We start from the raw sequence: 15,229 nt of genomic DNA on the forward strand, positions 1-15,229 counted from the left end.
TAAAAGATGCTGTTTATACTTGGGCTTTTAGTCTGCCATCTGTGTGCAGCTTAGCTGCAGCATCTCAGTAGATCTGTTTCTCCTCTGCTGCCAAGTCCCTGTTGCAAGCCTTCTGAGGAGCATGATTCACGTCAGACTTTCTAATAAAATTCAGGCACTTTGGAAGCTCTCTTTCAAACCTATTTTTTAAAACCTATTCCCTTCTCTCAGCAAATGCAGTGGTATAGACTTAATGCTTTTTCTAGACTCACTGGTTCATATCCGAGTGGCACTCGAGCACAACCAGTTATGCATGCAATCACTGATGCATATATATTCCCACACTGCCCTTGCTAGCATGTATCCTACTCTCAAAGCCTCTGACACAAATGAATTCAGGCTAGTGAACCAGAGCTGCTGGCACAATCCATTTGCACTGCACCTTGTAATCACTTTTTATTTAAAACCCATTTTCTTTAAGAAACAGCCTTTGCTCTAATCCCCAGGGGAAATATTTTGAGCCCAGGCTTCCTTCCTCAAAGTAGGGCAATTTTTGTAAGAATCAGAAACAAGCTACATGCTCAGTACCTGTAGGCTTGGATAATCTGTCAGCAGAGAGATGAGGATGACTAAATATAAGAAGAGGCAGATGCTATTTCACCTGCCCCACCGACCCTTTTGTCTTTATTGGTAAGCATTCTGTCTGACAGAGTACAGGCATAAGCCTGAGCAGATGTTTGAGCTAAAGACAATTACAGAGAGAGAAGGGGTAAAGAAAAAGTACTCTAAATATTTTGTTTGAGAATAGAAGTATTTTTAAGGAAGGTTAATTCTGCTTGAAAAGAGATGCTGGAGTGCTTCTGATTTCCAGAAAGACACAGTCCCCAAGACTGGTTATAAAGAGATTGCCCCAAATAATTCTCATGCATAATTTGTCCTTGTCTTAGACACTAGTAACTGGCCTTACAAATTTTTTTTTTCTTTTTTGGTATGAGAAAGGAGTCTGAGCAAACTTAGACAGTTTGCAGGCCATGGATAGCGTGGTATAGCTGTGAGCAGCTGCAGAAATAGGAGTAGTGAGACCACACCCAGAAAAACCCCTTTGCAGAACGAGTCATTTCACTTCCACTTCAATGTCCCTCTTCAGCCTGAGCACCTGCATTTCCATCCCCTGTCCCCAGCGAGCCCTCATGCCTGCTGGAGAGCCTGCAGTTACCCGCTGGTGGCAGGAGGAGGATGTGGAGCCCAGGGTGTGGCGCACAATGTGTGTGGCACTCTGCAAGTGACACCTGCTCTCCAGGTGCAGCCTCCTCCCACGGCCCCTCCTGCCTCACCCTATCCATGCATGAAGGAGGACTTGTTATATGGCCTGGCTTTGCCCATTAAATGACCACATGCTTATCCTGACAAAAAATACGTCTGCAGGATAAAAATACAGGCCAGTGGGAAGCTGCTGTGCGTTGCTGCTGAAAAAGGGAAGGAGGATGTGTTTATTCCTGGTACCAGAGGAAATGGTTGGGAGCTGCAGGGAGAGGTTTGGACTGGATGGGGCTCTAAATACCACAATGAAAGTCACATAAATGCAATGAATAAAGCACAGCCCAGAAAAGGACCTTTTATTTATGGGGTTTTCTTTGTTGTTGTTTTTTTTCTTTGAAGCCTGGTGGCATAGTAAAGAACCAGCCTTCAGACACAGAAAGATGACTGAGAGGCACTTTGTTAGGAGAGAGTCAAGTGGCCATTGCACACGTCTCAGTACAGAAGCCAAACTGGGTTTTGTTGCCCCCAGGAATGAGGACTGGGACCTTGAGCTGCATGACTTGGCCGGTCCTTCTCTGCCAGGACAGCAGAATACATAAAAGTGACAAATGTTGCTCCTCAGAAGGATGAGGGATCTCCTGATCTTCCTTCATTTTAGGATTGGCTTGATGGCTTTGGTTTCAGTATCTCTGAAACGATTTACAGAGGATCTCATTGTCGTTACTGTTAGACTGCCTTATCACTTTTATTTTTATTTGTGTTCTGCAGCGAAGAGGCAGGATCCCATTGGGCTAATTACGCCACGTGCCAAGAACAAAGAGCTGGTGGTTTGAGCTCGCTGCCTGCTGCGCGGAGCGGATACACTACACAAAACAGAGAAGCCCGTGGAAACAATGCAGTGGCACTGGTCAGCAGAGCAAACAGCAGCCACAGCATGCGAACACCTCACCATCTTCACAGTGCTGGAGGCACTGGGGCAAACAAGAGCTTAACGGGGTTTGGAGGGGGAACAATATGCAGCCCGGGTGATGTTTACAGGATTCACTGGGGCAGCGAAATTGCCCACTGGAAAAATCTTTCGGTGGGTCATCAGGCTTGTTTCACTGGGCAGGGAGCCACAACGCGCGTCTCGCAGCACCAGACAAGCTGCGAGTGCGCTTGACACACAGGTTCAAGGGGTGTTTGTGTGCGGGCGCTTGTTGCACCTACTTGACGGGCCAGGCAGGGGGCTCGCGGGAGGAGACGGGCTCACGGCAAGCGCAGCGAGCGGGCAAAGGGCCCAGAGCGCTGCTGGCCACCTGCCCGGGCGGAGCGGGCTGATCTGGGCTCAGTGGAGAGGAGGAGGCAGCGGCCGAGGCCTCACAGGTGGGCACTGTAAAACGTGCGGCTCGGTGTGAGCAGCAGGGGCTCGGAGCGGGCGCTGCGCGGAGCCCAGGGCGGCCGCAGGACCGCAGGACCGCAAGCCGGGCAGGCTCCGGGCCAGGCTCCGGCTGTGCGGGGGCCGGGCAGGGCCGGGGGCAGCGACCCGCCCCGGGGCCGGCGACCCGCCCCGGGACCGGCTAGCGCAGCCGCCGGCTCCGCCTCCGGGCCACATCGGCCAGGAGAGCGCTCCGGCAGCCCAGCCGTGCCGTGCTGTCCCCGGCCGTGCTCTCCCCAGCCGTGCGCTCCCCAGCCCAGCCGAGCGCAGCCCGGAGCGGAGCAGGTAGGAGCGCCCGGAGCGCCGGGAGCGGGGCGGCCCGGGGGGAGGCGGCCGGGGCTCCTTCCCCCGCACCGGACACCCCGCTGCCCTCGGCCCGGGGCTCGGCGTGGCGGGACGGGGCCGTGCCCGCGGGGACTGCCCGGGGCATCTCTGCGGGGCTTTCTGGTGGCCGGCCGCTGCGGACCGGCAGCCCCGCGTTCCTGCTGGGGTGCCGGGGAGCCTCTCGGGGCGCCGGTCCCCGCTGCTGGCCGCTCTCAGGTGGAGTCGGGGCTGAGCTGTGACCCCCGGCTCAGCTCTCGGGCTGGGACCGGAGACCGTGGCCAGGTGCGGCGGGCGCAGTGCCCGCAGCGCTGGTCCTGCTGTGCGGGGACATCGGCGCGGTGCCTCTGCTGATGAGACTGGGCACACAGCTGGCTTCAGTCCGCTCCGTCCTGATTGATTTCCAGGATGTGGATTACATGCTTCTCTAGCGATCTTACCCTATTACGACTACAGAAATCTGGTGCTGGCCCAGCCTGCTGTGTCCCTTTCCCCCCCGCTTCATGTTAGGAATAGTGTTTGTAGTTCAACAGCAGAGTAGATGTTGTAAATGCGAATTACGTTTGCGATGTGACTGGTAACAAATCTGTTTATAAGAGGGATAAGGGGATAGCGGCTTGTTGCACTCCAGGCATGCTGATTCTGCCCCACAGCATTAAAGCTCTGCAGTGTATGCTTTCATGTCAATCGGGTGATGGGGTGTTTGGTACCAAAAAAAACCCCAAACCAACCAAAAAAACCCTCAAAAATCTCAAAACAAAAAACCAAAACCCCAAACCCAACCATCCCAAAGTCTAAACATTGGCCACGGTAAACTGTAAAGCTAGTTTACGGTAAAGTGTTCCTATGTCTTGGACAAGCTGTAGCATACTATGTATAAGATGAGCGCTTGAAACTTACTAGCTGTGCAAGGGAGGGACAGTGTCCTATTGCAGTGCTCTCAGGGGTAGTGGCTGGGGAGAAGAGCTTCTCCTGGAGGTGTTTGAGCTGCTGTTGAGGGTAAAGGTTCACAGGGATGTAACACATCCTACCACTTGTGAGGCCTTTGGGTTGTTAGCTTCTGACAACACCCATGTGCTTCTGTACAGGTGAGGGTGAACAGCTGGACAGTGCTGTCTTGAAATATGACATCAGTGATACTTCCTCTCCATGGGTTTTTTTATGTTGATTTTTTTTTTCCTTTCCCAGACATCTTGGGCTTAAGAAAAATCCCCTGCAAAGCCTGAGATGTGAACCTGCTGCTGTAAAGCTTGTTCACTGCATCAGAACAGTCAAGCAGAAGCCTGTGGCTAGAGTAATTTTGGTGGACCACAAAGACAGAGTGTAGAAACACTGATCTGAAAATCTAGATTGAGGTGTCTAGTGAGTGAGATGAGCAGTCTCAATAGTATGCTGCTGAATAGTGATGTCAAGCATATGACAAACTGTGAAAATGACTAATTACTCAGCTCTTACTAAATACTTCATGAACACTAAGTTGGAAGAAAGTGTTAATGAGGCAGAAGGGCATTGGGTGGTACAGTCAGTGACCTGTTCTGCAGTGTCACTGCACAGGCATTGGAAGATCTGTCAGCATTCTATAGCAGAACCTCTTGCAATAGTGAGGTGGTTTTTTAGCATTTACATTTGGTTTTGGTCCTTTGGCTGGAGCAGGAACTCCTAGAGCTGCACCTGTGCTTCTTTACAAAAGAAACAACAAAAAACCCAACCAAACAAAAAACCAAAAAACAAATCCATGGGTGCTTGCTCATGCTGGGCACTTTGCAACTGCTCTGCAAGCCTATGTGTGGGTTAGGAGTGGCTGAGAGAAGTGAGTAGCCTTTCCTCACTCCTAACGTTGCATCATTTAGCACCCCTTCCAGAGAAGGATCTTGCTTGGCATAGCCTCTTTGGCTGGGTTTCTCCATCCTTGCCAAGGGCTCTGGGGGCTGATGAGATGAGGTTCTCATCCCTGTGCTGCAGGGCTGGGTGAAGTCTTGCAGTGTTTGTTCAGCTTCTTACCTGCGTGCGACAGAAATAGAGCAAGACGCAAGCCGGGTGCCTGGAGAAAGCCCTCCCCGTGGGCAATCTCTGTCCTGCTGCATGGAAGCTCCTCCCTTAAGAGGATTTAGAGGCTTTAATGATGTGGCTCATCTGGACTCTCTTCATTACTGTTATTGTCTCTATTTTAGTTCTCGGGTGACAGGCAGGTGTAGTGTGACCTACAACTGTAAGCTGGTGCAGGAAATGCTCTAACGAGGCCTTCCCACAGCCCCGTGGAGGTTTTCTTGTCCCTGCTACTCAAACCACTCTGCTTCAAGCTCTTTGAAGTGTAAGGGGGGGTTTCACATGAAATTTCTCATCTGACTGTCACCAAGGAAAGGTTTTAGCACTCTTCTGTTACTCCATGTCCTGGTCTCACAGCTGTAAGGGTCTGTCCAGTGCAGGTAGATGTTCAAGTCAGATGGGATGCAGGTGGGAGTTTTGCAGATCTATGGTAACCACAGGCCCCAGGGCAATTTTCACACCATGTCTGTGGTTCCTGGTGCCTGCTGGCATTTACAGCAGGAAGCACTCAGCACAGGTAAAAGGCATTGCCACTAAGATGTTTGGGCACTGATGGATGGGGTCTGTTATGGGAATGCCAGGGGGATGCTGGGATTGGATCATGCCCTGTGCTATCTGAAGCAGTAATTATTGCTCCACTTTAATGATGCCTGTGGCATGGCAGCCACTTTTTTTCCTGATCTGTTCTTTCTTGGCTGGTGAGTGGGAGGTGCTAGAAGGGTCTGTTGGGGCTCAGGCTCTGTTTGACTAGCTTGGAAAGCTGGAGGAGGTAGCAGTATTTCCAGTGGGCCTTTGTAACAAGGGGTGATTGGAGTCACAGCATTCTTGCACTTACTCCTCAGTTTCCAGTGTGGAAAAACTTACACACACCAAAACTAACTTATTACTGCCAAGAATTATGGCATTCACCCTAGAGTGCCTGAACTTTACTTCTCTAAAATATGAACATGACAACTGTGTCCCCTTCTTCTCCTTCCCTGCCTTCATTTGTCTCTGAGCATAGATCATGCCTTCCAGAGTTCTGGAGTTTTTTTATGCAGCAAAGGGATAGCTGGGCCCAGTAGCCTGCCCACCACCATGTGGTTGCCAGCTTTAGTGGGCAGAGAAGTAAACTGTGTCCTTGCACTGATGCATCTGTTGGAGGAATGTGGGGTTGGAACTTTGTACAGGCTGCTGATTAATGACATACGTGTGAAAGGATGGCTGAGTGAGCCACCTTTCCTTTAGCAACTGTGTAATGAGATACAATCATTACCTAACCACCTCTGTCTCTTTTTGGCTCTTCTGTATTCTTAGAGGGAATGAAATGGAGGAAAGGCTAAAAATTACAGGCTATCTTGGCATGGTAAAAGGAATAATACAGGAGGCAGAGTCAGCGCCAGCAGTTCCTTGACAGCTGGTTGGCTGTGGCAGAGCCTGTTTGCTGAAAGCTCTCTGGGCTATCAGGGCTTGGAAACACTGAAGCAGTTAATGGCTGACTTCAGTCTAGATGGGGTGATAAGTGAAGCAAAGGAACTGCGTAGTGGAGATTACTTAAATCACTTCTTGTGTGCACTGTGAGATTCGGAGCTAGCTAATTTTCTGGAAGAAAGATGAGGCGTTGCTGTGAGCAGCTCTGCAGAAGGGACTGCCTGGCTGATCACAGGAGAGAAGGGGAATAAAACAGTAGTCTGTGGGGATGGGGACAGGGAATGGAGATTGCCTGGGTTCCAAGTTGGCATGTGTCTTTTTGAACATCAGAGAGCAAGGGAAGCTGGGTGGTTTGTGGCTCATCCAAAGTAAATACAGGGGAGAAAGGGAAGGGAGACTTAGCTGGGGACAGGCTTAGTCCTGTGGGAAGAGGTGTGTGCACAGGCTGTCTGACTGTGACTGCTCTAGTTCTTTGTCTCCTTGATGGAGCTTCAGAACTGGGACACCACCTACTAGGACACCACCATTTAAAAGCAAGTCAAACCAAAGTCCAGTGCATGTTCCTAATTGCTGGAAGTTGCTGGTGTGGTAAGTGCCCTGTCTGTCTTAAAGCAGCTAAGAAGGACCAGAGGCAGAGCCTTGCACATAAGCAAAGTACTGGTGGAATTTGTTAAGGGTGCTGCTGATTTTAGTTGCTTTGCAGCACAGCCTTGAGGCAGGTGCGTCATGAAACCACTTTACCCTTTACTGCAAAATTGTTACTGAGCTGTAAGCAGATTGCTGATCTCTTCCAGTATGATGATAATCCCATGGCCATGTGTACTGGAGAAATGCTGATCTGGGACCAGCTGCATACATTAGGATATCCAGCAGCCTGTTGAAGTTATATAATGGGGAGTTCCCTTTGTAGGCAAAACAAGTCTGCTTCAGTCTCTCATACACAAGCAAAAGAGCAGGTGAGCTGTCAGAGCTGCAGCCACACACCTTGAGCTGAGCTGATCTTCCCACGGCTGGAATTGGGAACTGCCCTTGTTCCCTTCTGCTCCCCATCCATTGCCAAGGAGGTAGCTTGGGAAAGGAAAGGAACTACCTCAGAGGAGTTTGCACAGCAGGGACTGAATGTGCTGGAAAGTAGCTTTACTTCTTAGGAATGAAGGAGGCTGTTTCCAGAGTTGTTCTGGAAAAGGGGTTACAGTCACTGGATCTGATCATATTCTTCTCCAGCACCTTGCTTTGGTTACTGCCTCTGTTATTGGTGAGGTTTCTGTGTCCTTGCCAGCATGAGTTCAAGGGAATGCACAGGAATTTGATGCCCTCAGCTCCTGCCTCTATGGGAGAGGCTTCATGCAGCACCTTGTCTGTCTAGTTTTGAAAGCAACCTGTTCCAGGATGCTGGTTTTGCTCAGGCTGGTGCACCAGATAGGTTTGAGTGAGCTGCCTCTGGGGTTTTGTGCACTGTGTTGCTGTGGGGCCACGACCTGAGCTGTATTGATGCAGAGCTTCTGGACCAGCATGCAGAGCAGGTGTGGAAAGGGCATCTTGGCACTTGACACAGACTGCAAGGGCTGCTACTGTCATCCCATAATATAGGAATATGCTAATCCTAAATGCCTGGAGCTAATACATCTCCTGTGATAAATGGTTAGCAGTTTTGTGGGGAATCAATTACTAAGTCCAAAATATATATATTATCTCTTCTACTGCACAAAATGACTCAGTGCTCTAGTTAGACCTTTCCAGGGAAGTTTCTATACCTTTTGTGGTATTTCAGTTTCTAAGTGTTCTAGTAATAGAGGAAAAAATATTTGTGTTGGGGGTGTCTTATTCCCTTCCTATATGATTTTTTTTCTGATTTCTTCTTGGTCATGCGAATGGTTTACTTAGCATTATTTGGAATGTGTGTGGAAAGAAATGGAACTTCTGTTTTCAGTGGTGGCAATGTTAAGGGCGTTTTTGGTCCCCAGAGCTAATATGCCTGCTTTTGAAAATCACCATGCAGACTGCTGTGCTCCTCTCTTCTGTGCTTGTAATCAATTTGTAGAGTACTCTTTGCATAAAAGGGTGCTGTTCTGGCTGGGTGGTAACAGGGCACTGTCTCTAGGGCTGCATGGGTTCTGGGGCTTCTTTCATGTGATGCTGTGGCACGAAGTGTACTCTTGCCTGCTGTGGAGCTGGTCATGTGTCTGTCGTGGATTGAAGTTGCTGGTGATGAGTCAGTCTTGAGTGGCTTTGCTGGAATGTCCTCAGCTTTCCAGTGTGCTTTCCTGGCCTGTTGTCCCCTCACTCCCTTTCTTCTGTGCCATGGAGCTAGGCTCCCTGTAGAACACAGAAGCAGTGCAGGGCTTGGATTAAGAAGGCAGACTGCTGACCTGCAGGTTAGCAAGGCTGTTTACCCTTGCTGCTGCCTTGTATTTTGCACAAACAGATGTGGTGACTATTCTGCAGCATCTGTGCTGCATGATTGAAGAAATGGGGCTTAAAAGGCAGGCAGAAGTTCTAATCATGCTCACCTCTGAAGTCTTTTGGGGGAGGAAAAAGCCCCAACCAGATAAAAGCCCATCTGCCTAAATGTGCTTTCCCAACAGTCTGAGAAGCTGCTGGACTCTCCTTTACATTCAGGTCCCTTTCTAGTGCTGGCTTGCAGCTATGCACATGGAATAACTAAACAGCACTCTGAGTTGTGCAGTAGATCTGCCTGTTCCCGAAGGAAGCTCTTTTAATTAGAGAAGACTTCTGCTCAGCAGCTGCTGTGTGGAGCAGTGCTAGACCTCAGCTGTGTGGAGAAGCCCTGGTGAGCTGTGTGAAACAAGGTAAAGGCACAGCCCTTCCCTGGTTCCCAAGGGGTCTGCTGCACTTCCCTGGGGAGACTGCACAGGAGTGGGGGGAGAGCTGCATGTACCAGAGAAGTCTCTGCAGGCTGGTGGTGTGGAGGAGTGGAGCCCTCTGTGACAGATCAGCCTTGCAAGTGAGCCCCAGCCCCTCTGTGGGACTTGCTGCAGGGCTGGCTGCTCCCTGTGCACAGAGCTCAGCAGCTCCTTCACACTGGGGTGAGAGTGCAGCTAAAATTGGGGTGTCCTGGTGCTCCTGAAGGGTTGGAGGTGATGCCCACAGCTTCTGGTGCTTCTCCTGCCTGATGTGAGAGGACCTGAAATGTCAGTTTCCTCTCACCCTTTCTCCCTGGGGGAGGTGGTGTGACTCACGGCTTCCTGGAATGAAACTGAGGTGACAAAAAGGCAGTTGCCAAAACTTCATGGGAATTTTTTAATGTCAAAAACTGCATCAAACTGGCTGCTGCCTTGGCAGAAGAGACTATTTCAAGGAAGGGTTGTTTTGAGGAATGGCAAGCTGCTTTAATTCCCAAGTCCAAGATCTCAAAGGCTTCTTTGATTTGATGCTGCAGTCCTGCTGGTGGCCTGAGTGTTTCTGCATTCATTACCAGTCCATCATGTTGCAGCTTTGGAGGCTGTTGTGGCAGTGATTTAGACTTGATCCTGTAGTAAAACACTAGTTTCTTGCTCTGTGTAGCTTCAGGCAGATAGGAAACCTCTTCCCATCCCAGCTGTCAGCCACCAGCAAGACCCACCAGTGTGTGGACAAGTGGGTGGCCGTGCAGCTGTCCCATGGGAACCTAAACAGTTGCTCCTTGTTTGCCCAGAAGAGAGACATCCTTTGCCACAGGGTGTTTGCTGTCAGGAAGAACAGCCTGTGCAGCCATGTGTGAGCTGAGCCAGGTCAGCAGCTGTGTCACTGTGGTGCTGTCTGATGTTATTCCTGTGCCCAGGGTCTCAGTGGAGAGTGATGGGTGGTTCTCCTGTTGGCAGCCTTCCATCAGAGGAGAAGCAGGCAATGGGGCTTTGCTGGGCTGGGTTTCTGCTGCTGCATTAGTGGGGGGTGGACATGGACGTGGATGCTGGCAGAGGGAGCCATGTGTGACAACCATGACCTGCCCAGGTAGCATGCATGAGACCCCTTGATGTGGTTTTAGGTGATTGAGTTTGGCTTGATTAAAAATTGTGGAGCTGATGTGAAGTAAAACTAGGTGGGCTGTGGGAGGAAAGACAACAATGTGGTAGGACAGAGGCAAGTAAGAAAAAATTGTATCTGCAATCCTATTAAAAAGTAGTCTTAGCTTCAATCATGATTTACTGATTAAAGATGGAGCAACCTGCTTTTTTTCCCCCCTGAAATGAGAGCGTTTATGTCTGCACTGAGGCTCATTGGATTCTTTGTAAATTAGTTATTCTGGGTTCTTTCTTATTTTAAAGTAAATACCTCTGAACTACTCTTTCCATCTTATTCTTCTAACATTCCTCCATCAAATAGTCTTCTGAAATATTTATGCTCTAAATATAGAAAAGGAGACCTTTGCAGGAAGGAAAGGGCCACCCAGCCTCTCTTGGTTCAGGTTCAGCTGAGCCCATTTTCCAGACCACTGTGTAGGTCTGCAGACTCCAAGGAGGCCCCTCTTTTTCCCAAAACAGACCCAGCTCTTCAAAGTCTTGCTGTCTTTTTTAACTGCCAAATTCCTAGGGAACCTATCCCATATGTCTGTTCTTCTTGGCTTGAAACAATTCTGTCCAGAACCTACACATGTATTGCCTTGAAGGATTGATTGATTATTTTCTTTTTTTGGATGGTGTTGGAAGAGTGATCTTAATTGCAGGTGGCAGGTCTATCACTAATCAATGTTCTTGCATTGCTCCAATTAACTCTGTTCGGATTACCTGCATGGTAATGTAGCAATCATCAGGGTAGCAAAACTGTGTATTGCAGCCTGCCTTGGAGTTCAGAGCCATCTTCATAGAAGGGCAACCAAAAGTTTTTGGGTGTCTCTTCCAGCTGGCTGAGTGTTTTCTAGAGGACCCCTTTGTTTCCCAGCCTTGTCTGCTGAGATTTCTTATTGTGGCATTTCACTTCCTAAAATGCTTAGACTGGGAACAAAGCAGCTTTGCTGCAGTTTCTGTAACAGCTCATGCTGTGTTATTCTTGCTCCTCACAGCATTGCTCTTTACTGCTGTACAATGTTGCTTTCTTTCTCCTTTTCTGTCTCCTGTCAGAAGAACTTGGCATGAGGAGAGTGTTCTCTAAAGGTGAAAGGAAAAAGGGCTAGACAGTGCTGCTGTACATCTGAGGGACTGTACAGCAGCCCCTGTTGGGACTGGCTGTTCCAGAGCAAGGTTTGAAATAGCTTCTGAGTTGCATCCTCAGAGTGATCAGGCCAGCAAGGGGTTTGCCCATTGTGGCCAAGTGCTGCCACACAAATGTGAAACTTTTCGTATTTGCCATGATGGTGGAGAGGGAAAATGTGATTGAGGTGAATATTTTTGAATAGCAGGAAATTACTAAAAATATCTGTGGTTTGAAGTCTTGTACTCAGAGATTTTCTTGCCCTGCTGCCCTCTGTATGTCATCATTTTGGAAACAGGGGCTGCTTGAGACAGAATCCCTTCCTCAGGAGCTTTTTATAGTTCTGGCTTTCTCTTTTCCTTGTACCCTTTGGTAGTGTCAGGTGGCATCTGTGCCATGAAACTCAGGATGTTGTGAAATGTTCATCTCAGACTGTGGCAAGGGCACAAGGTCTCGTGTGACCCTGGATGGGCTGGTGGGAAGTACAGCTGCTTCTGGGGCAGAGGCTGGGGCCGGGAGTAACCTTCTGTGGCTGTGTCACTGCTGCCAGAGTGGCATTCTGTACCTTGGTTTTGGAGACTCCAGCTGGCCCTGTCTGCTTGTAGCAAGTGGTTTGGCCGAGTTGCCTCCCTTGTCTTCCCTGGTATGCAAATCTGGGAGAGATCAAAAAGTACTTTGTGTGAGACTCTAGCAGGGGTCCTGTACTTCTGATTGCTGTACTGTCAGCCTGCAGTGGGGCCCTTCAGGTTGGAGGCCCATGGGGATGGTGGGGCAGACCTTGCTGAAGAGGGGAGATTGTTACAGAATCCTGTGTAGCTGTGCCATGTACTAGCAGGGCCACGGGGGTGGTTCAGGTAGCTACACATTAGCAAATGGTCTATTTGGCAAAACCAAAGTTTCCTAAAATTACAAATAATAAAGGGACTGTTTCTGGTAACAAGCCAAAATCCCCTTGTGGCCTGAGAAATTTTCCTGGGCCAGCAGGACTTTTTTTCCCTTTCCAGTCATGATGGGTTTGCAGTATTCTGCCAGCCCTACTTCATCTGTGAGCTAAAGGGTTAAAGCCTTGGCTTCTTTAGATCAGTGCCTTGCTATCAGCAAAGGATCTGATACAAAGCATGTGATATGATTAAAGTAGACTACTAACCTGTCTCTTCTTTTGTTCAAGGAAGATTACTTAATTCTAAAGCTTCACAGTCATTTGGAATAACAAGCCAGAGGCCTCTTCTGTTTGCTTTATGGTGGGTATGGGTTTTTTGGTTTGTTGGTTGTTTTTTGTTTTGTTTTGTTTTGTTTTTTCCTTCTGCCACGTGAGAGCCTGTGGATGTGCTCTAGTGGGAGAGGTCTTGGGGAGAATCTCCAGTGGGCTGTCAGCTGCAAGGGACTTCATTGCTCTGGTGAGTCAGAGTTTGGCAAGGTGTCTGAGCTCCTCCAGAGGTTTAATCTGAGAAGGACAAGGGAGTTGTCATTGCCCTATGCCCTTCTGAACGGCAGTCTCTAGTGCTTTGACTTCTAGGAGTGTCTGGCTTCAGCTATGACGTGAGCTCCAGGAGAGCCTGCAGGGAGTGGTGGGGTTGCTGGCAATGGTGCTGTGTAAGCTCAGCTTCCTCCCCATGCCAGTGCCCAGGCTCTGCTCAGCCCCTCCACCTGCCTGTGGAGGTGTGTGGCCTGAAGACTTGATAAGCAGAGGGGAGGCGGAGAGAAAAGTTGTTTAAGTCTGTGCAAGTTGCTAAGCTGTGGAAAACTTCCTGCCCTTGAAGTAAAACTACTTTCTCTGCTAATTCCTGAAAAGAGCCAAGAGAGTAGGAAAGCTCATTTCCCAGGTCAAGCAGATACTGTGACTTCTCAGAAACATGTTTGTCATGGATGTGCTGAATCTAATCAGCCACTTATTTGCCCTAGTATCTGAGAAAATAAAAGCAACTGAAAACCAGTTTGTTTGGTAAGGGAACTTTACAGTAAAAAGTCCTCGACCTTGACCTCTTGCATTTTATGGTAGGAGGAGGAGGCGGCAGGAAAGATAAAAATCAGTTCTACTACCTGGCTCCTACCTAAGTCTTGCAATTTCTCTTGCTGTTTAATAAAATAGAAAAAAAAGGCTTTCTTCCTGCCTGGACTGTGGTAGCTTTTGGGTGCTGTGGCAGGGGGAAAAGGCTGCTGAGTCTGAGGAAGGTGTCTCCAAGCCAAGTGGCAGCGGGAGGGATATTGTGCAACTCCTTGGAGATTTGTTGACCTCCAAGGCATTGCTTGCATGAGAAGGGAGATGGGTGAGCCTGTCCTGTGCATGGACTTTGACCTGATGACTAGCACAGGGAAACCCTTTGAAGCATCCCCTGTGCTTCAGAACCGTGCTGGGGAGAAGCTTGCCTGAGCACAAGCAGAATGCTCTAGTCTGGTCTCCCTGCTGCACTTTGGAGTGCAGGTCTACTCACAGGTTTTGCTCCTCTGTGGGGAGGTGTGGGGCAGGCCAGAGCAGGGGAATTGCTTTTGGCACAGTCGTGCCACTGGCAGATGTAGGAGCTGGTGAGCACATCCATTTCGGAGGTTAGGTTTGCAGCCTGGCAGCTCCAAGTGCAGCAAACAAAGCTGAGCAGGTCCTGTTGTTGAAGCGATTAAAGAGCCAATGTAGTCAAGTGACAGAGTTGCCCAACCAGTTTTGTGAAAACTCTGCATTTCTACTGCACTGTGTGCTGGCTGTAGTCAGTGTGGAGAACTCTTTCTGGACCTGACCTGCAGAGTTTGTTGCACAACTAACATTCTAATACGAGGTAATTAGAAAAAGAAAGTCCACTAAGCTGTACTTTTGGCTATTTCTCTGTCTGCTATTTTTGGTAAGTTGAATAATTTTTCTGCTTTTTTTTTTGCTTTTTTTTTTTTTTTTTTTTTTTTTTGTAGGGGGAGAGGAGAATCAAAGGACTTTGGGACAGTTTGTGGGGTGTGGGGTTGTTTCTTTCTTCCCATTTTTGAGCAGAGCTCCATCTCTGGTCTTGATGTATGGAAAGTTTTGCTTAAATCAAAGAAATGCTGTCCTGTGAATGCTGTCATGCTGTGCAAGCATGAGTGTGTAGGCTGAAAATAGCAAAGAACTTTCTCAATTTGTCAGTTGTAGGGACTGAAGACCTACTTAAATGCTAGTTTTCAAACTGGAGGGTGAAGACCAGATGTTCTCAAAATGTGTTACACTGCTTGTAAACACAGAGATAAAACCAGACGCTTCTAAAAACTCTGCTGCTCTTTGATACTGAACTGTGGGCTTGGTTTCTTTTTCATGATATGATAGTGGTTTATAAATATCTGATCGTTTCCCGTCAAGCATCAGAAGTACATTTCTAAAATACGCATTTCCTTTTTACAAAATACTTATCATGTGCTTGCTGTGATAAAACACACTGAAAAATCTGTGCCATCGTAGGGAGTCCTATGGGTGCTTTCTACTCTAGACTCTTGCTGGGGAATGCAGTTGCTAGTCAGATAATTCACACAATTTATTAGCTACAGAAGTCAGACAGAAAAGCTCACTGTCTTACCAGGAGCATGTCTACCTTTGCAGTGTGAGCTGACAAGTTCCCTCAGAAACTATTCTTGAGAAATCTGTTCTTGCCAGTGGAATTTCTGCAGTATTGCAGCCAGCTGTTGCCTTGCTCTGGTCTGCTCCCTTTGCCCCAGGAG

General features: G+C 48.7%; 1 protein-coding gene across 3 annotated transcripts in view; it reads left to right on the plus strand.

Moving 5' to 3' along the window:
- The first annotated feature begins 2,088 nt into the window (after positions 1 to 2,088).
- CD82 (CD82 molecule) overlaps positions 2,089 to 15,229 on the plus strand; it is a 38,743-nt gene continuing 25,602 nt past the window's right edge. The window contains exon 1 of one of the 3 annotated variants that reach the window (XM_079308489.1): positions 2,089 to 2,320. The gene's annotated coding sequence lies outside the window, so the exon portion shown is untranslated. Of the gene's footprint in view, positions 2,321 to 2,917; positions 2,942 to 13,952; positions 14,392 to 15,229 lie in introns of those variants that run through there. The other 2 variants (XM_079308488.1, XM_079308487.1) reach the window with 2 other exon arrangements.

This window comes from Erithacus rubecula, assembly GCF_903797595.1.
Source record: "Erithacus rubecula genome assembly, chromosome: 6".
NCBI classification, from domain to species: Eukaryota; Metazoa; Chordata; class Aves; order Passeriformes; family Muscicapidae; genus Erithacus; species Erithacus rubecula.